This window comes from Acinonyx jubatus, chromosome C1 (genome assembly GCF_027475565.1).
Source record: "Acinonyx jubatus isolate Ajub_Pintada_27869175 chromosome C1, VMU_Ajub_asm_v1.0, whole genome shotgun sequence".
In the NCBI taxonomy this organism is placed as follows: Eukaryota; Metazoa; Chordata; class Mammalia; order Carnivora; family Felidae; genus Acinonyx; species Acinonyx jubatus.
Window position 1 is genome coordinate 61,752,518 of NC_069381.1, and position 27,134 is coordinate 61,779,651.

At 36.2% G+C, this 27,134-nt stretch overlaps 1 long non-coding RNA gene across 1 annotated transcript in view; it reads right to left on the reverse strand.

Moving 5' to 3' along the window:
- The window catches only part of LOC113599087 (uncharacterized), a 96,711-nt gene extending 71,750 nt beyond the window's left edge, over positions 1-24,961 (reverse strand). The window contains exon 1 of the long non-coding RNA XR_003419820.2: positions 24,825-24,961. This is a non-coding gene — a long non-coding RNA (uncharacterized LOC113599087). The remainder of the gene's footprint in view (positions 1-24,824) is intronic.
- Between the last annotated feature and the right edge of the window lie 2,173 nt (positions 24,962-27,134).

Genomic DNA, 27,134 nt, shown 5'->3' on the forward strand with positions numbered 1-27,134 from the left:
GTGCCTGGCAGTTCTCTGATGAGGAAGCGGGGATAATCCCCAGGAGCAGGCACTAGGGTCTGAGGGGTCCATATGCTACATGGGGAGAAGCAGTTCCCTTGCTTGGACTGCATTTGGTAGAGACAATATGGCCTTCCCATGGGCAAAGGTCCCAGCAGACCCCAGAGAGCAGCCACGTTTGCTCGTGTTGGAACAAAGACATCAGAGGGTTGTGAAACCTGGCTCTGGCTGTGTGTTGTGATTTGCCATAATCACTGAACCTCTGTCACTGCAATCACACGAACATTTTCTGTGGCAAGCCAACATCTGGCCATTGCTCAGCGAGACCCTCCCCCAGAGAGTTGTTGCAGGTCCAAGCCATAGGAGTCTCTGAAGTATGAGGTTTTGAAACACAACCCTATCTGAGATAAAACTCTGGAAGGAGGGGCCACATGGTAGGTGGGCAGCTTGGACACTGACAGGGTGAAGGTGGGGAGTGGACAGAGGCCTGAGACAAAGGAGGAGTGCTTGATCGTGGGTCAGTGAGAGTGAAGTTCCTGTGCCAGAGACTAGGGACCTGAGTGAGGCTATTTCCACCTCTCCCACGCAAGCACACACTTGCAGACACATGGGGCCACACTGATCCACCCCAGTAAGCTAAGCAGCACCACCTACTGGAGAATGGAGCCATTACACCAAACCCCACCCAACAGCTCCCTCCAAGCACATCTCCTAGAATACCAGTACAAGTCACTACACCTGCTTAGAGTACGGACTTTAGAGGGCTTCATGGTTTCCGTTCTAGGGGAAACTGGATGTAACTTAATTCAGGTTTCATTCTGTTTGCTGGTTCATTTATTTGTACATTTTCTTTGCTTCTGCTTTTGCGTAAATTGTTTTCTTTTTTCTTTTTTTTCTTTCTTTTCTTCCTCATTTTTGGATACAGAAAGAGAAAAATTAATTTTTATTTTTATATATTTTTTTCTTTATTTTTATTTTTTAATTTGTTCTATTTAATTTTACTTCATTTTATTCTATTTTATTAAATATATTTTTTAATGTTTAAATTTCTTTCTTAACTTTTTTCCTCTTCTTTCCTTTTTCCCAATTCTATCAAGCTTCTTTAAACAAGCAGATCAAAACACACCTATGACCTCGCTTCCTTTATTTGATTTTTTCTTTTGTTTCTAATTGTTTAATTTATTACTTTTTTTCTTCCTCCAAAATGACAAAATGAGGTAATTCACCCCAAAAGAAAAAAAAAACAGGAAGGAATGACAGCCAGGGGCTTAAGCAACACAAATATAAACAAGATGTCTGAACTAGGATTTAGAACCACAATAACAAGAATACTAGCTGGGGTTGAAAAAAGGATATAATCCCTTTCTGTTTAGATAAAAGAAATAAAATCTAGTCAGAACAAATTAAAAATGCTATAACTGAGATGAAATCTCAAATGGATGCCACAATGGCAAGGATGGACAAAGCAGAAGAGTGAATCAACAATTTAGAAGCTAGAATTATGGAGAATAATGAAACAAAAATAAAGAGGGAAACAAAGGCAAAAAAAAAAAAAACCCACAATACAAGGCTTAGAGGAGAGCTGGCTCAGTTAGTTAAGCATCTGACTTCAGCTCATGTCATGATCTCACAGCCTGTGAATTTGGGCCCCACATCAGACTCTGTGCTGACAGCTTAGTGCCTGATCCCTGCTTCAGGTTCTGTGACTCCCTCTCTATCTGCACCCCCCTTCTCATGCTCTGTCTCTCTCAAAAATAAATAAACATTTAAAAAAAGATTTAGAGACCTCAGTGACTTATTAAAAAGGGATAACATCTGAATCATGGGAGACCCATAAGATGAGGAGAGAGAAAAAACGGCAGAAGGTTTATGTGAGCAAATTACAGCAGAAAACTTTCCTAACCTGGGGAAAGACACAGACATCAAAATCCAAGAAGCACAGAGAACACCAATTAGATTCAACAAGAACTGACCATCACCAATGCATATCATGGTCAAATGCAGAAAATACACAGACGTGGAAAGAATTATGAAAGCAGCAAAGGGAAAAAAAACTCAACCTGTAAGGGAAGATAGATCAGGCTTATAGCAGACCTATACATAGAAAGTTGGCAGGCCAAAAAAGAGTGGCAATATATATTCAACATGCTGAATCAGAAAAATATGCAGCCAAGAATTCTTTATCCAACAAGGCTGTCATTCAAAATAGAAGGAGAGATAAAGAGTTTTCCAGACATACCAAAACTAAAAGAGTTCCTGACCACTAAATGAGCACTATAAGAAATTTTATGGGGGACTCTGAGTTGAGAAAAGACAAAATAAAACAAACAAACAAACAAACAAAAAACCCAAAAGCAACAAAGACTAGAAAGAACCAGAAAACATCACCAGAAACACCAACCCAACAGGCAACACAATGGTGCTAAATTCATATCTTTCAGTGCTCACTCTAAATATCAATGGACTAAACGTTCCAATCAAAAGACATAGGGTATGAGAATAGATAAGAAAATAAGACCCATTTATATGCTGCTTACAAGAGACTCATTTTAGACCAACAGACATCTGCAGATTGAAAGTAAGCAGATGGAGAACTATATATCATGCTAATGGTCCTCAAAAGAAAACTGGACTAGCCATATTTATATAAGACAAACTAGATTTTAAAATAAAGACTGTAACAAGAGATGAAGAAGGGCATTACATTGTAATTAAGGGGTTTATCTACCAAGAAGATCTAACAATTGTAAATCTTTACACCTTCAACGTGAAAGCACCCAAATATATAAATCAATTAACCACAAACACAGACTCATTGATAATAATACCATAATAGTAGTGGACTTCACCACCCCATGTACAACAATGGACAACTCATGTAAGCAGAAAATCAACATAGAAACAATGAACTCGAATCACACAATGAACTAGGTGGACTTAACAAATATATTCAGAACATTTCATCCTAAAGCAGCAGAATACACATTCTTCTCAAGTTCACATGGAACATTCTTGGAATAGATCACATACTGGGTCACAAATCAGCCCTTAAAAGTACATAAAGATCAAGATCATACCTTGCATATTTTCAGGTCACAACACTATGAAACTTGAAATCAACCATAAGAAAAAATTTGGAAAGAACATGAATACTTGGAGATTAAAGAACATCCTACCAAAGAAGGAACGGGTTAACCAAGAAAATAAGAAGAAATTCCAAAGTGCATGGAAGCAAATGAAAATGTAAACACGACAGCCCAAAACCTTTGGGATGCACCAAAGGCTATCATAAAAGGGAAGTATATAGCAATCCAGCCCTTCCCAAAGAAGGAAGAAAGGTCTCAAGTACACAACGTAACCTTACACCTAGAAGAACTGGAAAAAGAACAGCAAAAAAAGCCCAAAACCAGCAGAAAAAGGGAAATAATAAAGATTAGGGCAGAAATAAATGATATCAAAATCAAAAATAGTAGAACAGATCAATGAAATCAGGAGCTGGTTCTTTGAAAGAATTAACACAATTGATAAACCCCTAGCCAGAATAATCAAAAAGAAAAAGAAAAGGACCCAAATTTTAAAATCACAAATGAAAGACGAAAGATCACAACCAACACTGCAGAAATAGAAACAATAATAAGAGAATATTATGAGAAATTATATGCCAACAAACTTTGCAGTCTGGAAGAAATGGACAAATTCTAGAAACATATAAAGTATCAAAACTGAAACAGGAAGAAATAGAAAGTTTGAATAGACCCATAACCAGTAAAGATATCGAATCCATAATCAAAAACCTTTCAACAAACAATAGCCCAGGGCTGGATGGCTTTCTGGGGGAATTCTACCAAATAATTAAAGAAATGATAACACCTATTCTTTTGAAGCTGTTCCAAAAATAGAAATAGAAGGAAAACTTCCAAACTCATTTTACAAGGTCAGAATTACCTTGATTCCAAAACCAGAGAAAGATCCCACAAAAAAGGAGAACTACAGACCATTTTCCTGATGAACATGGATGCAAAAATCCTCAACAAGACGCTGGCAAACTGGATCCAACAATACATTTAAAATATTATTCACCACGATCAAGGGGACCTATTCCTGCGATTCAGGGCTGGTTCACTATCTGCAAATCCATCAATGTGATACATCACATTAATAAAAGAAAGGATAAAAACCACATGATCTTCTCGATAAATGCAGGAAAAGCATTTGACAAAATATAACATCCTCTCTTGATAAAAACCCTCAAGAAAGTAGGGATAGAAGGATCATACCTAAAGATCAAAAAGGTGGGTATGAAAAACCCACAACTAATATCATCCTCAATGGGGAAAAATTGAGAGCTTTCCCCCTAAGGTCCGGAACACAAGGATGTCCACTCTCACCACTATTATTCAACATATTGTTGGAAGTCCTAGCCTCAGCAATCAGACAATACAAAGAAAAAAAGGGCATCCAATTGGCAAGTAGGAAGCTAACCTTTCACTCTTTGCAGATGACATGATATTCTATGTGGAAAACCCAAAAGACTCCACCAAAAACCTGCTAGAACTGATACATGAATTCAGCAAAGTCGCAGGATATAAAATCAATGTACAAAAATGGTTTGCACTTCTACACACCATATAGTGTGTATATGTTAAGCTATGGTTTCTTAACAAGAAAAAATTAATCATAGACAAATAAACACTTTTCTTCAAAGGACACTACCAAAAACATATAAAAACATACACACCCACACACACACACACACACACACACACACACACACACACACACATATATACACATATATATGATATTCAGCCATAAAAAAAGAAAGAAATCTAGGGGCACCTAGGTGGCTCAGTCACTTAAGTGTCCGACTTCAGCTCAGGTCATGATCTCACAGTTTGTGAGTTTGAGCCCTGCATTGGGCTCTGTGCTGACAGCTCGGAGCCTGAAGCCTGCTTCAGATTCTGTGTCTCATTCTCTCTCTGCCCCTCCCCAACTTGTGCTCTGTCTCTCAAATAAATATAAAAAATAAAATAAAATAAAAAGAACAAAATCTTGTCATTTGCAACAACACACATGGACCTAGAGGGCATCATACTAAGTGAAATAAATCAGAGAAAGACCAATACTGTATGATCCTACTTATATGTAGGATCTAAAAATATACCAAGCTCATAGATACAGAGAAGAGATTGGGAGTTGCCAGAGATGGGAGGTAGGGGTGGGAAAAATGGGTGAAACAGGTCAAAAGATATAAACTTACAGTTATAAAATAAGTCATGGGGATGTAATGTATGGTATGGTGGCTATAGTTAATAATTATATTGCTTATGTGAAAGTTGCTAAGAGACTAGATCTTAAAAGTTCTTATCACAAGAAAAAAATTATAATTATAGATGGTGATATGTTAACTAGACTTATTGTAGTGATCACTTTACCATGTATACAAATATGGAGTTATTATGTTGTACACTTAAAATTATTATAATGTTATATATCAATTATACCCCAATTTAAAAAAAAAAAAGTAAACGGAGGGTGGTTGATCTCTGAAAGTGTGAATAGATGTCACAGTTTGTTCTCATTCTTAGCCCTTTTTGACAAAAAGTCAGACCGATGTAAGTCAGGCCCTAACTCGACAAAGACAAGCAGAGAGAAGGAAAGCAGGAGGGTTGCACTTGAGTGACCTGCCGAAATCATCTCCAGCCAAAACCTCAATCACTGGTCTCACTTGACAGATTCAGAAAACAATTTCTGAATCCATCCAAAAACCTGGAACTGTCATGACAACAATTTATCCCCTTTACCTTTTCCTAAGAGAAATTCTGAACACAAGAAAACCAGATTGTTCCATACCAGAATAGGCAAACAAACTTTCCTAAAAAACAAGATTGAAGGAAGCTCTAGAAACAGATCCAAGTCATCCTAAAATGTTTTAGTGCTGCTGCTAGCTACAAAAATCACCTTAGCACCCATTTTCCAATTTGTACTTATCAGACTCTCGTCTCAGCTCTATTAGTGGAAAAGGGTAGAAAAGCTGGTGGGCTTAAAACCCTAGATATACCACACATCACTGTGTGACCAGGAGAAATCTTTCAACCTCTCTGGAATTCAATTTTCTTCATTCCTAAAATAAGGATACACAAGGTCTGGTCTGCCTATGAAACCAGGTGGTTTGATAATCAAAAGACAATGTATGGGAAAGAACTCTGTAAATTGTAAAATTCCACATAAAACAAAGCAGTGGAATTAGGTTGTAGCTAAGGTATCTTGTGAAACTCTGCACTTTGCTTTATTAAACAAAGGGAAGAAGAGGAAGGAGTTCCTAGAAGAGGAAGTTTTACTAAGTCTGAGAGAAACAATAATAGAAGAGAAAGAAAAAGGCAGCAGGTAGGCTCCTTATGGAATTCTCTGTTACCACTGAACCCTGGCATAAAAATTTTCCCCCCAAAATTCAAAAGTCATAGTCTTCCTTTCTAAGAGTCAGGATGTTTAATTGTATATCTCTGAACTCCTTTACATTAATAATTCTTTATTTCTAAATCTATGTTTTCATAGATTATCTGGCCAGCCAAAATGGACTCCAGTCCTTTAAACTCCTACATATATCAAGCACCTGTGATTGTCTTATGTTTCATTTTACAGTGAGATGTTCCAAGAAGCAGAAGGCCATGGCTGAAGGAACCTGGACTAGATGACGGGAAGAGACGTGGAACTCTGATCATAATTTACTCTCCAACCTTGGGCAAATCACGTAATCCCTTTGTTTGAGTAGCATTACTTATAAACAGTACTAATTCTATCTGCCTTATCTGTCTCACAAAATAAAGGTAAAGCTACGTGAGATTTTATGTGAAAACAAGTCCTTTACAAGAGAAAAATAATTAGTAAAATGCAATGGACTAGTATTATAGGGTTTATAAGTGAATGAATGAATGAATGAACGAACAAATGAATGAATGAAAGAAAGGGCAAATATCAAACATCACTCTGTATAAGTTCTACTCATGCATCCCTTCCAGGGCAATACAAAATAAGTTATCTTCCACATGGCAGCTTTTTATTTATTTACTGTTCAGACATTTATTAAATAGTACAAGCCAGATATGTTCCTTTAGAGAAAATGGAAACAATGAGCTTCAAGGAAGAAGTACCCCAGTGAGTTGGAATTCATTGTGTGACTTTGAACAAATAACAGAATGTCTCTCACTGTTACCTCTATTGAAAAGTGAAAGAATACTACCCATTTTGCAAGATTGTTGTTGCATCTTAAAGGAGATACTACATATAAAATCACCTAGTAGAGCCCTGGCCCATAGAACTGTTCACTGAAAGTGGCTCTTATCATTATTTAAGGTATATTTTCCCATATCCTCCAACTTGAAAATTCTTAATCTAGATTCCATGAACCATGAAACTTCTGTAATTTCATATAAAATTTTACATATATATGCAATGTGCACTGTTCCAGGAGAAAGTTCATAACTTCCATCAAATTCTAACAATAAAAACAGGGGCTCCTGGGTGGCTCAATCAGTTAATCGTCCAACTTCAGCTCAGGTCATGATCTCATGATTTGTGAGTTCAAGCCCAGCATTGGGCTCTCTGCTGTCAGCACAGAGCCTGCTTTGGATCCTCTGTCCTCCTCTCTCTGCCCCTCCCCTCCTCGTGTGCTCTCTCTCTCTCTCTCTCAATTTCACTCTCAAAAATAAACATTAAAAAAATTTTAAAAATAAAAACAGTAAAATGTTTCTTCAGTGTAACCCTTAAACGGTGATATCCAGCATAGAACACAATATCACCAAAGGTGACCTACCAATGGGCAAGGTTGATGTCATTATCTTCCTTGGTACTGCTCCCTCCCACACTCATATAATGGTAATCAATTACTAAACAATTTTCCACTGAGCCCCAAAGCAAATTCACAATTCTCAAAAAATAGTTCTAGGAAGATACTACCATTTTACCAGAAGAATCTCTAAAGGTGAAATTAACCTGACATCTGGATCTGGAATCCACCTAGGATTTTCCACCTAGGAAATTCCCCTAGGATCCACCTAGGATCCATCCTAGGTTCCACCTAGGAATTTCCCCTCTTTTCTTTCATTTGGCTCATTTTGAGCTTTTGGTCATCTAAAACCCTTGTGTCTTTTTTAAAGGAAGTGTCATGCCTTATAGACCCCCTTATAGACTCGTCCTTCATCCTATTACTTGGAATTAACTTTTAAAACAGTATTAAAATGTCAAATTTGGCTTGAGTCTTTTAAGATCCTGTTAAATTGATAATATAGTTATCCATTCACTTAAGTATTCATCCATCAGATATTTATAGGAATACCCACTGGGCACCATTAGTCACTGTGTCACTGTTAGCCAGCTCTTCCAGCTTTAAGTCCTACATAAATTTGATTTATATGCCTCCAAGTCATTGATAAAAATAATATTAAAATGAAAATATTTACTGTAACCAGTATGTAGGTGTGAAGCAAGACACCCACAAAATTTCTAATTCAGGTTACTTCCTCGATGTAAAATTAATAGAAATAAATATGTAATATTTGGTGTTCCAGTTACCAATTTATTCCTTCTCAGCTCCAAATCCACCTTTCACTGTCTACTCTGCAACCTGTGGATATTTCTCCTTTGCCAGCTGGCACAGTGTTAAACTTTGTCATCAGAAGATACTAAAGGAGTTTCTGTATATAGTTCCAGTGTACTCCTCTTGGAAGGCTCCTGCAGTGTGCAGTGTGAGCAGCCACTGTGGCACCCAGAGACCAGTACCACGTGACACATCCCTGTGAATGGCCTCATTCAGTGCCCTCTAAGGTGACTTCCGCAGTGCTCAGCTCCTGAAGGACATGAGGCTCAGCAGTACCTGGAGCCAGCAGTACCTGGAGCCAACAGCACCTGGCACCACCCAAAACGGCTGACGCCCAGGGTGTGTAATGATTTCCAAAGTAGGACACATCTCTTTCAAAGGCTTTCTTTGGCATCTTTTGCAAAGCTCAGCAATGGGTTTTGAGACATGCCAGCTCTCCACAGGTACTTTTCTCCAGCACTCAAAAAGCATATCAGGATGTACTGCTGGCCCGCAGCAAAGCCCTCCACTATCCAGTGAACTGCATCATTTCTTGTAAGTTCTGGATCATGGTTATGTTTGGCTTGTTAAGTTTAATAACTAATGTTGTTTCAGGAAATATAAATAAATTTGTTAGTAACAAATAAATAAAAAGTCTAACCCCTAAATTCTGGGACTGGTTCTCTTCAACTCTTGGTACTCTAGGCTCTTGGTTTTGTCCTCTACTTCATTTCCTGTATTTTATAAGTAAGGAGCTTCCTGCCCATTGTAAGTTGAGGGCCCAGAATCCTCTTTACATTTTGAACAGTGTGTCTCTTTAGTCCAAGTGGACATTAGTTCTTTAAAAACTTTGTGGGCTTCCTGTTTATCAAATTATAGTCTACACTATGACAGAAACAACAAACCTACATGTCTTTTTGACAGTCTTCTCTTTAATTTGGATTGAGAGTCAGGGTGCTTATAGAAGACCATTGAAGATTCTTACAGCTCTTTTTTCTGGCTGTGAAGGTCTATGGGGCATTGCTTTTAATTTTTCTAAGGTATCAACAAAGGATTCTATAGCTACACCCTTGATCTTATTTTTACCTTGAGGTCATGTTTAATGATGACTCCTTTAATTTAATCTTTTCCCTGAGGCAAAGTTTGGGCCAAGAGAAGCTAAGACAGAAATAGTTGTGTCTGCATAATCAGCAACTCTCACTTTTATATTTCCTTTAAACAGTGCTTGAAAACAACTAAAATAGTCAGGAATGAGAAATGGATGTTTATCATCACACCTTTTTAACAGATTGTAGCTAATGGAGTAAGACAAAGAAAAGAGACAACAGATGAAAGAATTAGTGGCTAATAAACAAAAATATCATTATTGCAGATGATATGACTATATACCCAAAGCACACAAGAGATTATATACCCGAAGCACACAAGAGATATTATTAAAAGTAGTAAGAGTGTTCAGGAGGATTGCTGGACATAAACATACAAATATCAATAGAATCAAAATGTTAAAAAAAAAAAAAGCTGGAAATAAAAAAAAATGTGTGAAACCTTAATGTGAAATCAAAACATTATTCATGGACAATAAAAGATCCTTACAAATGAATACATGCTGTCCCAGTATATCAGAATCAAGGCAAGGATGTCCACTTTCACCACTCCTATTCAACACCATTCTGGAAGTCCTAGGTAATGTAACAAGACAAGAAAAGGAAATAAAAGGTATACATATTGGAAAAGAAGAAATAAAATTGTCTTTGTTCACAGATGACATGATTGTCCATATAGAAAATTTTTAAAAATTAACAACAAAAAACCCTCCTAGAACTAATATGCTAGCATAGAAAGATTATAGGGTACAAAATTAATATAAAAATGTTTAAAAAGTCAATTACTTTCTTAAATATCAGCAATAAACAATTGGATTTTTATGTTAAAAACACAATACTATTTACTTTAGATTCAGAATCAGAATCAGAAGAAGAAGAAGAAGAAGAAGAAGAAGAAGAAGAAGAAGAAGAGAAAGAAGAAGGGGGAAGAGAAATACCTAGGTATAAATCTAACAAAAAATATATAAGAAAATGTTGAAGTAATTCTCCCTAATTTCATCTATATGGTAAGCATTGCTATAGACAAAATTATTTTTTTTTCATGGAACTTAAATCTACACTAAAATTCCTATGTAAGTATAGAGACCCCAAAATAACTGTTGATTTTGAAAAAAAATAAAAAATAAAATGAGGACTTGTCTACCCAGTTTCAAAGCTACCTATAAGACAACAGTAATTCTGACAATGTGCTATGTACAGGTAAGTTAACAAAAGAAACAGAATGAATTAAAAGGTCCATGTGCACCTAAGTGTAAGACCTGAAACTATGAAAATCCGAGAAGAGAGCACAGGCAGTAATTTTTCTAATATTGGCCATAGCAACTTTTTTCTAGACACATCTCCTAGGCAAGGGAAACAAAAGCAAAAATAAACTATTGGGGCTACACCAAAATAAAAAGCTTCTGCACAGCAAAGAAACAGTCGACAAAATTAAAAGACAATCTACTGAATGGGAGAAGATATTTGTCAATGATATATTTGATAAAGGGCTAGTTTCCAAAATGTATAAAGAACTTATAAAATTCAACACCCACAAAACAAGTAATCCCATTAAAAAATGGGCAGAAGACATGGACAGACATTTCTCCAAAGAAGATATACAGATGGCTAACAGGCACATGAAAAGATGTTCAATATCACTAATCATCAGGGAAATGCAAATCAAAACCACAATGAGATATCACCTCACACCTGTCAGAATAGCTAAAAAAAAAAAAAAAAAGAAAGAAAAGAAAAGAAAAGAAACAAACAAGAGTCTGCAAGTATGTGGAGAAATAGAAACCCTCATGTACGGTTGGTAGGAATGCAGAGTGGTGCAGCTGCTGTGAAAGACAGTATAGAGGTGCCTCAAAAATTTAAATATAGAACTACTGTATGATCCAGTAATTCCACTACTGGGTATTTACATTAAAAAAAACATGAAAACACTAATTTGAAAAAAATATTTGCACCCCTATGTTTATTGCAGCATTATTTCCAATAGCCAAATAATGGAAACAGTCCGAGTATCTACAGATAGATAAGTGAATAAAGAAAAAAATATATATATATATACATACATAGATACACACACACACACACACACAGTGGAATATTACACATCCATAAAAAAGAAGGAAATCTTGCCATTTGCAACAACATGAATGGATGTAGAAGTTATACAGCTAGGTAAAATAGACCAGTCAGAGAAAGACAAGTACCATATGATTTGACTCATATGTGGAATTTAAGGAACAAATGAACAAGGAAAAAACAAACAAACAAAAAAGACAAGCTAAAAGACAGACTGTTAACTATAAAGAACAAACTGATAGTTACCATAGGGGAGGTGAGTAGGGTAGGGGGATGGGTGAAATAGATGAAGGGAATTAAGAGCACACTTATCAATGGTGAACACTGAGTAACGTACAGAATTGTGCAATCACTATATTGTACACCTGAAACTAATATAACACTGTATGTTAATTATATTGTAATTAAAATTTTTAAAAAGGCCCATGTGCATACATATAGATAATTAATTTATGACAAAGGTGACATTACGAATCAGTGGGAAAAGGATAGTCAATTAGCTATCCATATGAACAAAGATAAACTTTTGTTTATGTAGCTTGCCATACAAAAAGGTAAATTTTGAATGGACTAATATCTAAATATGAAAAACAAAACTATTATAAAAACCTACAGAAGACTTTCTTCAGGGCAGAAGAGACTGTATCAGTCAGGGTTTCAGTCAGAGAAGTGTTAGAAGGTACACACACAAATACTTGTTACAGAATTTTGACCTTAGGTGATTGTGGAAGCTGATTAACCAGTTTGTGCTAGCTTCCCATGTGATGTTGGAGCTTTAAACCAGAAGAGCAGAAGGTAACATGAATGTGAACTGGGAAACAGCAAGAACAACTTGGAACTCAAATGCATGAGCTGGAACGAATGAGGACTGGCTAAAATATCTTTCAGTTCTTGTTGCCTCTGATCTTGATGAAAAGTGTGTCGTATAGGAACTGTGGGGCTCTTCTTCACAGAGCTGAAACACATATAACTGGCCAACGTGTTAGAGGAACTAAAGAAGGATCCAGGAAAAAGTAAAGCAATTACAGCCTGACAGCCGCTTCCTGCCAATGAAATGATCTATCAGATGAATGATAAAAATATATGAGCTACAAAATGCCTGATGCTTAACTTCAGCCCTCTAAATCTCACACAAGAATCTCTTTCTTGGCCTACCTTGCCAGAAACATACAGAAGAAAATTTTGGGAAATATGGTTTAGCCTAGCAGAACTGACACATTAGAAAGCCACTATAATTAGGAAAGCATTTCCTATGACCACCAAAGAAGGGCATAAATCATTTGAGAGAAGATAGGTCACCATGAAAATTATAAGCTCCATATGTCAAAAAGTACAATAAAATTAAAAGACAATCCTCATACTGGTAAAAGAAATTTTAAATCTTTTTAATCACAAAAATATTCATAACCAGAGTATTTTAAAATTTCCTTCAACTCAATAAGAAAAAATCAAGCAATCTAACAGATAAGTGGACAATTCAGAAAAGGCAAATCTATAATGGACAATAAACAGATGACCAACCTTACTAATGAACTAGAAAATAAAAATGAATTAACAGTACTCTCCAGATGGGCAAAATGTAGTAAATCTGAAAACACCAAGTATTAGTGATGATTCAGGAAAAGTAGAGTTCTTATAGGTTGCTGTTAAAGTATATATGGGTAAAACCAATTTGAAGAGGTTGTAATTTAACAATATGTAGTATATGTGAAGGTATATACACTACAGATCACAGCAATTTCACTTCTAAGTTTCTAAAAAAGAAACTTGCACATATATACAAGAAGACATGAAAAAGGATGTTTAATGGGATATTGTCAGCAACAAAAACGTAACATCAATCTAATTAGTCCTCATCTGGGGACAAAATAAATTGTGTTTATTCATATAATTTAATACTATTGCCAAATTAATTAAATAAGGAGGTCATTTGGCTGAAGCAGCTTTAATGCCTTAGCAGCCTACTGAGCAAACCAAAACCTAAGCCTGAAATGCCTCAAGGTTAAGAAATAAAAAACGGACAACCAATCACAAACAACCAAGTAGACTTTTGCAAAAAAGGTAACCACTTAAGCTATAGCCAATCAAATCATTTCCTTGCTTTACTTGTGCCTTTTGTCCATAAAAGTCTTTCCCCAGCACCTGTTGGTAGAGCACTTCTAACCGCTTCTGGCTTGGTGCTACCTGATTCAAATCAATTTGTGCTTTAATAAACACTTAACAATTTTAATATGCCTGTTTATCTTTTAACTCTATATAGCAATCAAAATAAATTAACTGTATCTAGTGTATCATTATGGATACATTTTTAAAAATAATGTTAATAACTAAAATTTCAAAAGGATACATAGAGCAGAATAATATAAAATTCTGAGTATATATCAATAGCATATATATGCATAATATCTGCATGTATGCATATATATTCTGGATACATACATATGTATACATACATACATATATATGTAGTAAAAATACACATAGAAGTAGTAAATGCCAACTTCAGAATAGTACTGTAGTTCCCTTTGGTGCAAGAGAGAAAAGAAAGTGTTAGGAGAGTGGAATTTCCTGTCTACTTCCCTTAATGAATGAGTTAAATTTTCAATACATGTTCATTTTTATATCTGGAAGGATCATTATTTCATTTTTGTTAATTATCTTTTAACACATTGTAGGGTAACAGAATGAAAGGGGTACATTAAAAGAACAGAAGAGACAATTCCTTTATGGCAAACTTCACTTACTGTAATATTTTACTTATAGGAAGATTTCCTGCCCTGCTATTCCAAGGAAAATTCTAGTAGTGTAGAAAGCTCAAGTGTCCAGCTCTTTTTTTTTCTTAAACTATATCAATATATCAATATAAATGAAAGGGAGATATCTGAGCAGCAATCTGGAAAATAATCAAAATTAAAATTCAGAATCTTTTCTCTTGGCCACAGGGGCACTGCCCAGTTTATCCAAATACTAGTTATATAATATTCATAGGCACAACCTAGAGGCATATTTTCTTTTCAAATTCTGAAATCTTAATAGCATTTGTTTTCTTTTAAGATTTTTTGAAACCTTGGCTCATTTCTAGGAGGTTCCTTCCAGATCAGCTTTGGCTGTACAGCCTAATATCCATTCACAGGATTTGGGGGGCAGGTTGTAAATACCAGACTTTCCAATTGGGAAAGTTTATGTATACCATCAAATACCTTCATCCTACACTCCCCACCACCCCCCCAGCCCCCACCAAATTCAGGAGTCTTGTTTCTATACCAAGGGACTCACAAAGGCATGTGGTATTTCTTTGGTTTCATACTAGTATGGCAGTATGACAAAGAAGAACCTATTTCTATAAACAATGCTAACTAAGCCACAATTTTATATTTAACACTCACCTAGCTGCTTAAGATAAGATAGCAAGAAATATATAAACAATGCTAGTTTTCACAAAGTATCTAATTAAAGATTTTTGAGACTCTGCTCTATACTCCCACCCCAAATCTGCTTTCTAGAGTTACTTTTAACTGCAGAGTTTTTACAGTGAACAGAAAAGAGAAACGAAGAAAGGATTTGTAAATACACAGCCACAAAACTCTGAGTTCATCCCAATGACTCCTGGGCACACTCTTGGAGAGGGGCTGGTCCAATTAAGGTGATTGTGGAGGTCATAATCACTATGAGCTTGTTGAGAAGTTCATGTGAATATTTGAATATCAATGCATGTAATATATGCAGAATGAATTCTCAGAAGCCAGACTACATTGTTTACATAGCACTAGAAATCTCTTCACTGCCTAGCTTGTGTGCACGCAGTTCTGAATACAGAAACAAAAGGAACAGTAAAGATCATATTTAATGGGGTCTTAAAAGAAAAATGTTCAATGGAAGCAGACATGATAAAAAGAAAAAGTAGCAATTTTGCTTTTGGTAAAAATATTTTTTTTCTTCTAGATTCTCTTTATCTCCCCTTTCAGCTACCCATTCTCAAAGATCATTTGGTTTTTGAAGTTATTTATCGTTCTTTTTAAAATTAAACTAAATTTTACTGTTTTATTTCACATTTTATTCACTTCATGTTTTAGATGAGAAAATTGACCCACAGAAGGTAAATCACTGGTTGGTCAAAGCTCACAAATGACAGGGTTCAGGTTTGGATTCACATATTCTGGCTTGGTTTTGTCTGTCAGATACTTCCCTAATGTAATTTTGTTGAAATATCTTTAGTATTCTCCTTTTAGAGGTATTTGTATTTGGAGAATCTTATCCATTGCAGTGTGGCACCTTTCCATGCCCACACGCAAACAGCTATCTATTGCCCCAGAGTACATTTCAAATTACCCTAGTTCAAGATATTATCATCTCTCACCTGAACTACTACAATGGATTTCTAACTAGTCTCCCTGTTTCAGTCTTCCCTTCCCTTCATTGTTTATTCTTTATCATAAATCAGATTTTATAATGCTACTGGTTAATCCCTTCAATGATTTCCCATAGCACTGAAAATAAAATTCAGGTTTGTGACCATGATGACCATGACTTACGTAACTTGACTCTTGGCCCATTTTTCCAGTATTACATCCCAGTTTGTACCACTCCCACCAGCTATTTAGACTGCAGTCATGCTGGCCTTCTTTTTATCAATAAATACATTAAATCAATTCTGTCTAGGGCCTTTGCACTAGGTGTTTTAATTTCTTGCCAATTCAAGTTTTAGGTCAAATACCATCTCAAGGAAGACTTCCTCTCTATCAGAGTTCCTTATTTTAGTGTCTTTATAGTGCTTATTACTATGAAGTCTCATTCATTATTTATTTTCTGTCCTCCCCTTTTAGAAGTCTGTCTTCACTGTATCCCTTGCTTATGAAAAATTCAATAAATATTTGTTAAATATATGAATATGAATGGACAAAATTAAATTGCCAAGGTCCTATTGATTAACATTTCACAAATAGCTATGTCTGTTGGTGGGGAGGTGGACATCAAGGAAGAGATTTTTATTCTTAACTAGGAGATTGGCTTGCCAGAATCCTTGAGAATCCATTTATGAACAAAATTTTCACAAGCAATTCCCTGAATTCCCTCTTCCATGACTCCCTACGAGGCCATGGAACCCAAGTTTAGAACCCCTGTTTCAGTGTTCGGTCCAAATACATTATCTTGGCTTATGTGATGCTAAAGAATTTGACTTTTGTTTAATTCTCCTCCTTCCCCCTCTTCCTGGATTATTTTTAGTTCTAGCCTCTTACTAGGATTTTACTTGCTTCTGGACTTTGCTCTCTATCTGGAATCATCTCCAAATCCCCAACCTTCACTTTCATCTAACTTTCACTCATTTTTTAGATCACTAGGTAAATGTCATTTCCTCTGGGAAGTCCTCCCTGATCATTAAGTTTGAATTTGGAGCCTTAAAGGAGCTCTCACAGTTTATTCTGTACTTCCCCTATTGAAACACTTCCACAAACTACTGGGATTGTCGGTTTATGTTATTCACACCTGCAAGTTCAGGGTATATGTCTATTTTATTCACCACGGTATCAATAGTGCCCAGTATAATACCTCACATGATGAAGAGCCCAATTAATATCAGGGTTAAAATAAACTCATTTTTCTTGGACCCCTATTTATTTCTTATAAGTGGTGGTTATTCATATCAGAAAACAGATGTTATTATCATCAATCATACTTCCTAGGTCCTTCAAATTAAAGGTTCCAAATTCACTCACAAATTTTGTTTCTGACTTCAAGAAAAGTCTTTTCAGAGACTAATATAGGTTGTGTCAAAGTTTAAATTGTGCCTTTAAAATGTTTTGAAATAGGAAAATGAAAGGTAGTAAAATAAGTAATATGTGTAGTCACAGTAGAATGTAAGTTTCTCCACTATCACATTCATATTAATATCAAATTTGCCTGCCTGTGGAATACTTATTGCCATTTAACAAAAACCTGAGAGGCTGTATAAATTACTCAGTCCGCTTCTAAACTCAGCTAGGTTAAAGATTTTTGTAGGAAAGGTGGAATAAAGCAATAATATAGAATGAATGTATGCTGGGGGAGACCAATGAACCTAATGAATTAACAGTGTGATCAAGAGGCAGAACTAGCAAGGAACTTAGGGTAATAATAAATGTTGGTACTAATCTCCTCTAATGGCTTCCTCTGTAGTCTTATAGTAGTAAAAGGACTTTTAAAGGCAAAGGATCTTAGTACTCTACTAAGAAAAACTCCTAATAATACTACACTCTTCTAGCCCCATTCATTTCCAGAAGAGCTTAAATATACTCCCTTGTTCTCATTTCATATGTACATGGGAACTTCAACCAAAGACTGACTCTTTACTCACAATTCCCCATGCAACAGTTCTAGTATTATGAAGGAGACCATCATTTTGGAAAAACATGTGTGATTCCTAAAACAATTCATTTTTTAGTTTATATGAGAACCAGAGATGAAATATGAATATGAGCAAAATAAGCAGAATCACAATTCAGAGATATGGCTTGGAAAAACAAAATAAAAGGATGTGTTTACATAAATTATAAGCACTCCAGGGCTGGAATATTATTCTTTCTCCAGCACTGTCAACCATTTATAGAGCATTGTGTACACTTGTGGCAATATAGAATGAATAATAATAATTAATACAGTATGTTTATCCCGAATCCCACAGACTTTTCCTTATCAGATTCTTGCAGCCTCCTTTTTTTTTTTTTAAAGTCAATTCATAATTGACCATATGTATGTCCCAATCCTTGCCTGTTAGGCTTCTTTCTCTCTTATAAACCCACTAGTGATTATTTTGGACAAATATCTGCTATATCATTACTAGCGAGGCATGGACTTCAAAGAGTTCAACTTGGATAGTGTTGAAATGATTGGAATGTTGGCCAAGAGCTTTAACCTCAAAGGGGTGTGATTTCAGTGATTTCTGGTTTCAGATGGCTCAGAAACAGAGAAAATAAAATGGAGAATGGGGTAAGAGAGTAAGGAGAAAGAGGGGTTAGAGAAATTAATCATGAAGCCATACCACTATTCTTTAAAATACCAAAAGATCAAAATTCAAAGGTATCTTTTTTTACCTTAGGCATTTATTTATTGAAGGAATCAACAAATGAACGTGGAGAGTCCCTGATGAAACAAACGGCTTTTTAACTGGTTTCCTGACCCAAATCTTTTTTCCCTCTTCAACCTATCCCACATGCTTCTGTCAGAATAATCTTCCAAAAGTATAGTTCTAGCAATAATCTTTCTTTAATTTTAAAAGAAAATCAAGTTAATCACTGTCTGTATAGTAACTCCTTAGCATGGCCCTCGGAGTCCTAGGACTACCTTTCCAGCCTAATCTCCTTCTACTGCCCTCCACACATCCTGTATCCGCACAATATATATCCTCCCTGAGTTCCCTCAAACATTCCAGCTCTTCAATATCCAGTCCCTTTGTTTTTATTACTTTATAACACTAGACCTCACTTTGTGAACCTGGAGAACTGAGCACTTAAGATACAGAACAAATGTCTCTACCTCCATGTTATCTTTTCTGCCTGTCCTCTTAATAATATAGATGCTTCCTCCTCATCAACTCTTAGCCCATGTTACAAGCCACTAAGCATATTTGTGTGTTATTTGCTTTATATGGTAGTCTCCTTCAACAGACCAAGTTTATGGGCAGAGATAATCTTTTGGAGCCCTGAGTAGAGATGATCTTATTCAGCCCTGGGTCAAGGATAGCGACTGACTACATGGTAGGTACTCAGTACATGTTTGTTTAATAATAACACTGAAATAAAATATGAAAATCATATTTTCTTAGCAGGTAATACAATGAAATTTCTGGCAATGCTAATCACCTGCCGTCCTTAGCATTTGCCTTTAATTAGAATAATAATAAAAAATGTCTGGTAGAAACAGTTAGTCTATAAAGCAGGTGCTGGCTCAATCCCTCCCTATGTTATATATAGAGGTTCCATTCTGGGTTTCATTTAGTTTGTAAAGCCCAGAAACGGACTGCCACCCCCACTTCAGCAGTAGGCATAAACAATACCAAGAGCTAAATCCAGCAGCCTGTAAGTGCACTTAAGTCCCATTCAAAGTCAAGGGAAATTATGCATACATGAGAAGTAGAAGGGGAGGGGAGATAAGAAAGATGGCTTGCTGCTTCTTGGAAAACAGTCAAGGAAAAGACCACAAAGGTTCAGTTCCTGAGAAAATTGTCACCTATTTGCTGTTGCTTTTTCATCTTCATAGGAATTTATTGGATTAGGAAAGACCTTTGCTACTCCACATTATCCCAAGCTCCCAGTTGCCTTTGCATTAGTTAATGTCTGAGCTTCCTGGTTAATTGTGGCAGGCGAGCAGCAGGCTGCACAGATGTCAGATGTCATACTCTATCAGATGAAGAGGTTCCTGCCTCAGGCTGTTTATATATGACCTACCAGGATTTCCTGCTGCATGATGAAATAATTAGGGGGCCGCCATGCAGGGAATAATGTTGCAGCTAAGTTGTAACAGCATTACATTAAAAAATGAAAATGAAACATTTGTCCTTATCTGCATCAGAATCTTCCTAAGGTTTGTTATGAACATGTTGTTCCTTATTTTTATAATATTCACATGGGTGCTAATTTTAATGTTCACTGGAGAACACAATGAGTGTAGTAAGGCTTTCTTTATTGCCTGTGCTGCAATTTGACTCAAGAATAAACAGGTTGGGAGATGTCTTTTGTGTGTGTGTGTGCTTTTCTAAATAAAGTTTGTCTTTTGCCTCTTATAACGAACCAATTTTACAGACTCAACAAAGTCTAAATGATTTTTAACAGAACTCAGTAATGTTTTCTAAATTGATTAATTCCTAAATCTTATTGAATTCTAACTTCTGACTTTCTGACCTAGAAGTATACATTCTGTTTATAATGTAATATTTTAAAATATTTTTTCCATAAGAGCACATTATAAGACTATAAACTCATACTCACATCCGGTTTCCATGATTCAGGAAATTATCCCATATACAAAGATGATTCATGATTAAGAACAAAAATTCTAAGCGACTTTGACTGTTAAAAGGTTAGCAATCTCCTGAATTCTAGCAACACAGCTGGATAAATGGGACCAATCAGACCAAGCTATAATAGCATGCTTTTCACTATCATCCTATACATCCTTCTGCTTTAGTTCTTAACACCTTCCCTAATAAGACTGTAAATTCCTTGAGGGCTGTTTGTCTCATGCATTTTTGTATCTCCTATTCCTAATACATTACTTAACACAAGTAAGTACGTGGTAAATTTTTGTTAAACTGAAGTATATTGTGTATAGTGAGAAATGGAGAAGGGATTAAGAAAAAGATAATGATCATGATGATTCCTCACTTCTCCATATTTTTTTTTTCCTGTGTAGCTAAAATATCATCATTCTTCCTCCTCAACATCGCCTCTGCTGCAATTTTTCTAAAGACATTAATGTTGTTCCCTCATCTCACCAGTGGAATTCATACTATCTATTTATATACAGGTGTATAATTCATATAATTTACTAAATAAAATAAAAATCCATCTGAATGTCATTGCTTAAAGATCACATACACCTGAAAATGGCCCAGGTCAATTCCTGGGGAACCCAGGGAACACAGTTTTAGAGCTGAAGGAGGGTTTCCTATTATATTTCTAGAAACAGTTTAAGAAAAACAAGGAATCTCTATGAGATATATAAGAAGAACAAATAGTTTTTGTCCCAAGTGTTAACTGTGATCCATTAATAATAGCTACCACGTAAAGAGGTAGCATCCAGGTTGTGCAAAAAAGTGCCTGTCGTTGATTATCTGTATCTGCCTTGGTCTTGGAACAAACGACAATATGAGTACTAATTATCTGCCATACCAGCACCTTTTCTTAATGACCCAGCAGGCTGTAGTTTTTTTCCGGAAGGACTAGGGAACAAAGAGACATTCAAACAAGTATCTTTGAAGCAAAGCAAAAGTTCATTTAGGTACCATTATACCCAAGTGTTGCCCTTTTTATCTTGTTTAATAAACATTTATTGAGCACTTATCTGTCAAGTAATGTTCTCTAGCCTCAAGGAATTAATGGCCACCTGTAGGAGGCAGACAAATAAATAGGAAATTTGAATACTATGTGATTAATAACATAGACATCTACAAAAAAACGTTAAAGGAGTTCAAACTGAAGTGGCTAACCCAAGCTGAGGTGAGGGTGAGGAGGGGATGTCAGGAAATGTTTCCCAGAGAAAGGAGTCATCTGAACAAGCCCTTAAGGACAAGTAAAAATAAACCAGGCTAAAAAAGAAGGAAGAAAGAAGAAGAGGAGGAGTGGTGGGGGTCGGCAGAGGAGAAGAAGGTGGTTCTGGGTAAAGAAAAGGCATTTTAGGCAGCATATACAATGACATTCAAATAAATGTCCTTAGTTCAGTTGCATGGCATAGTTTGAGTGCATGTAGAAGATTAGAGATAAAGCTAGAGAGGTAAAGAACAGTCAGAATTCAAAAGATTTTGTATGTCAAGGCAGAGAGACTGGAGAATTTTGGGCAGAAATCAATGGCTTGCATCTCTTTGTTGGCCTGTATCTACTATCCCTTGTCTACTATCTCTGTTCCTTCAATATATAAACATATCAGTGTCTTTCCTCCTTGAAGAAGAAAATCTTTCTTGATCCGACATTTCTGTATCTTTTCCTCTATCTTTCCTTCTCTTTCCAACCAAGTAGCCAAGCTTGTGAAAATAAGAATCAATACTTTAGGTCTCCATGTCACATTTACTGCTAAATCTACTGCAGTATGTCCCCTGTCTACCTGCTTTTATGAGAAGTCTTCAATTAACTCTGTTGTCTTTTCTAACAGACATGAGCTTTAAGTGAGCCCTTAGTGACATCTGACATGACTGATGAGCACTCCACTGATGCTGTCCTTCTTGGCCTCCAGGACTCTGGACTCTCTTGCTTTTCTCCTTGTCTCTCAGATCTCCCTGAGCCTCCATTGTGAGCTCTGCTTCCTCTACACAGATCTGATGCTGATAACTCCAAGAGCTCCAACCTCTCCCCTCTCAATACAGACTGTTCTTTACTGAATTCCTTTCCCATTCTTTAAGATCCAAAATGTCATCTCTTCTGTAAAGTCTGCTCCTCAAGTTCTTTGCCTACAACATTTACCACAACATTTTGCACATATTCTATATTAGCCCCTCCCAGTAAACAGTAAGACTTTTGAGGGCAAAGCCCATGCATTATCCAGTTTGTATCTATAATGCCTGACACTTGGTATATCCATAATCTTTCCTTGTTGCATGAAGGAAAGAAGGGTTAGTCAGTGGTGACTTTTGCAGAGAATTTTCATCCAGTCGTAGACTTCTAAAGGGTAGTAACCCCTCATGTTACAAATGGGGAAACAGATTCAGGATGGCAAAGTAGCTGACCTAAAATTGCAGAGCTCCTCAAGGACAGAATTTCAAAATTCTAGTTTCCAGTTCTTTCATTGTTTGCTCCATTTTAAGTAAAACACTCAAATGAACAGTATGAAAATTAGGAGAGTATGGAATCAACAGTTCTGAATTTATGAGTAACTGAATCACAGAGGCAATGAAAACAATTACTTTGTACAAATTCAGGTGCTTTATGTTTCTCAGGAGTGTGAAAGCTGAGCAATATCCCACCCTGCTAAAAGATGAGGTACATTTCTAGAAGTAACATTCCCATGAGTTACAGAAGCTTCTGTGAAATATGTTTAATCCAGTCAGGAGATACTCAGAAATGCAAATTGCCCACTTGGAATAAGAAGGCACCTATTGTTTAGCCTTGATTGCCTCTGCAGGCCTACAGGCAAGGGGGAAAAAATCCTTGAAGGAGGAGGCAGTCTAAGTAAACTGCACACATAGAGGAAAAATAAAAATGAAGCCAAACTCCAACAGGGCTTCCATTTAACATCTGCTAAGCAAGCAAGGACTACAGAGCAAAAACCATTTATGATTCTGAATCCTTTATAACTTCACTATCTGTGTTCCTTTTTGTTTTCCCCTATTCTCCCATAGACATTGATAAATCTGAAATCTTTAATTTGTCCTGTGGGGTCCTACCTCACCATCAATGAGTACATAGAATGAGAACAATTAGAGATGTCCTTTAGTAATATAAAATACTTTATATCAAGAGCATATACTTATAGCAATAGGAGAAATAATAGCTCTCACTTTTGTCCTTCATTTAGACATGTCCTTTGTTTAAATTTTTTGTTCCTAACTTGTTTCTATAAGTTCTGTTCTTTTGCTTTGGAGGGAAATATGCTCGTTTTTAAATTTTATTGCTAACTAGATTTCTTTTTGTAAGAAAAGACTTAGTCACAAAAAAAAAAAAGCATTAAAACTTCTAAAGTCTGATTTTAAAACATAATGAATCTTTCAGGAGAAAATAAACAAGGTGCCATTTTTTTAAAAATAATCTTCATCTAACCTGTTTACCAGCTGAGAAATAAAAGACCTCGGTATTTAAATTTGAAACTTTCTTCCTCTCTTTATCCCATCTCCTTTTCATCTTTATAAACAGAAGAAAGTCTATAATTACTATACTAACAAAGACTACAGCTGAACTACACACAGGTTAAACCATTCTAAATAAAGTAGAGAATAATAAATAATAGAATAGTCAAAGGAGCTAGCATAATAAACACATGGAGAGTAACACCACATCCTACAATGTAAGATGTCTCCATTTCTAAGTATTTAAAACTTATGGAGGGGAAAGAGACCTTAGAAAGTATAAGCTAACTATCTATTTTCATAGAAATTGGAGAGATCATCCAGTCCAGTCTCTTAGCTAAGCTTAAAATTCCCAGTAATAATAATAATGATAGCAGAAGTGATGGAGGCGATGGTGGCTGTGGTAGTATCGATTACCGTTCCTCAAATATTTGCACTGTGTCAGGTACTAGGGTAACCGCCATACCCATATTATCTCACTTAATCCTTACAACAGTCCAGTCAAATGACTATTATCTTCACTTTACATGGAATATATAGGTACATTTCTGATTAGTGGTGGGCTAGCTTCTGCTGGAATATCTAGTGTTAGGAAGTTTATTACCTGATAAGACAACCCTTTCTATTTTAAAAGCTGTGGTTGAATATTTCTTCCTCACATGGAACCCAAATTGCCTTCATGAAGCCTCCATCCATCCATCTTAGTTCTGTCTTACAGAAATAAGTAAGTTCAACATTTCTTCCAATCGATGACTCTTCAGATCTTTTAAAACTGTCGTCATGATGTCATTTGGGCCAACGAACCTGTCTGTTTGGTGTCACTGCAGCTACACCTATCCCCAGAGTTAGTCTAACCAACTTAATTCTGACTTCAAAGCTCAGTTTTAAGCCAAATTCTGGGACAAAACTAGCTAACTAGGAGAAGTGTAGAGAATGCCACAGCCCTTACTCTTTATGACAGCCAGTTAGCCCTTTTTCCAGTTTATGGCTCTGGGCCCTATGACAGATCCCCTGGCTTAATTTCATTCTACTCTGAATCCCTGGATAATTTCTAATAAGAAACGTAAGGGATTAGCAAACTCTACGGGGCAAGTAATTTGAGGTATCACTCTTGAACTCTTTAAATAGTTTCTTGCTGGCGATACTCATTGCATGTTAAAAGAACTGGAGTGCCTACTATTATTCTAAGCACTTTACTTCTATTAACTCATTTAATCCTGGCAACAATCCTATGAGATGGGTACTGTTATTATCCCCATCTTAATAATGAAGAAACTGAGGCACAGACAGAAGTTGGCTAACTTGTCCAAAGCCCTATAGTCCTGAGGGAGTCAGAAAGCAAATCCAGAAAATCTGACTTTAAGAACTTTTAATTGCTACATCATGCTGCCTTGCAGTAGATGCTAAACTCTTCCCAGGCTGGGATCTGGGAATTGTTTCCTGTAGTTTCCCATGTTTCTATGTGTTAGTAATTTTCCAGGGAAAAGAGAAAGAGCAGCAAAGCCATTTTCCTGGACCTTGCCACTTCCTCTTTTGTAACTAAGACGTCTTTCTACTTAGAAGGGTGGCATTGAGTGGGCTGGGAGCAAGGAGACTGACTCTAAATTCAGGGATCAGGAATGCGGGCTGACGAACTAAAGACTCTGTAGGAACCAGGCCTTCCTGAGAAATAGAGGGGGAGGGATAGCACAGCTTCTTGCGTATTGAAGATGCAGCTTCTAATACATAGAAGATGCAACTTCTAATACACTGCCACAGGCAGCTAGGCTGCAAAATGAAAACCCACTGGTCAACTATGTCTGTATTTGGTTCAGTCTGTATCTTTTCAGCTCTGTCTCCTGTCAGTTATAGCCAGGAGATTAGGTCTGCTTTGCAAACTCATTCTCCTGGATCTGAAAATACAAAAAGCCAGTTTGGCTTGGAATGTTGCCCACTTGAGTTCTATAGTCTTGTTCCAAGCCCAAAACTAGATCTAGTATAGTTGTATAAACTAGAGATATTTAACCTTATGGCCTTTCTTATCTCAACTGTGAGGATACAATATAAGAAGATAAACCCAGCCTTTCATATTCAACACAGTAATGGAAATTGAAGAAAAGAAAAACAGCTCTTTATAGAGATCTGTCTGTTCACTGAAGGAAAAACAAAAAACAAAAAACAACAAAAAACAAAAAAAAACAAAACAAAAAAACAGTAAATGAAAATTAAGACTATTTTTAAGATATCTCACCTTTATATCACACTCAAATGTCAACACAACTGTAGTAAAACAATGTAATAACTATCTGTATAGTTAGAACTCAAAGGAAGAATTTATCTACTTTGATCATCCTAATTATAACTGAATGAGTGGCTCAGCTATCTTAAGAGAAAGTTTATAGTGAACTATTCCACACACAGGCAATTTTAACCTAAACCTTCTCTCAACCTAACTAAGCAGTGGAGATACTTATTTTAGAATGGAATGAATCTTCCAGATCTTGGCTCTGTCTTTCCTTCTTGGCTCCCTTCTAACTATTTGCAGCCTGTTGTTGGTTACTTTTTTTCCCCTTCACATCCTTTCCTTCACTCCCACTCAACTCTAACCCCTGAAATACAAATCTTTCTTATACATCAGTCTCCATTTGGCAAGCTAGATTACTGATTCGGTCTTTTTTTCTCTGACTTAAAAAAATCACTTATCAGTTATTTTTCTGTCCCTAGATCCCAATGCTATGATAGGGAATAATGAGGATACTTTATTCTCCCATTATCTTTTTTTAAAGAAAACCATGCCTAATTATCCTACATGTGTACACACACACACACACACACACACACACACACACACACAAATAGCACACCCTAAATCCCACAATCTGCTGGAGTTTCAATGGACCATAATTTATTTCTTGAAACAATACAAATATATCTT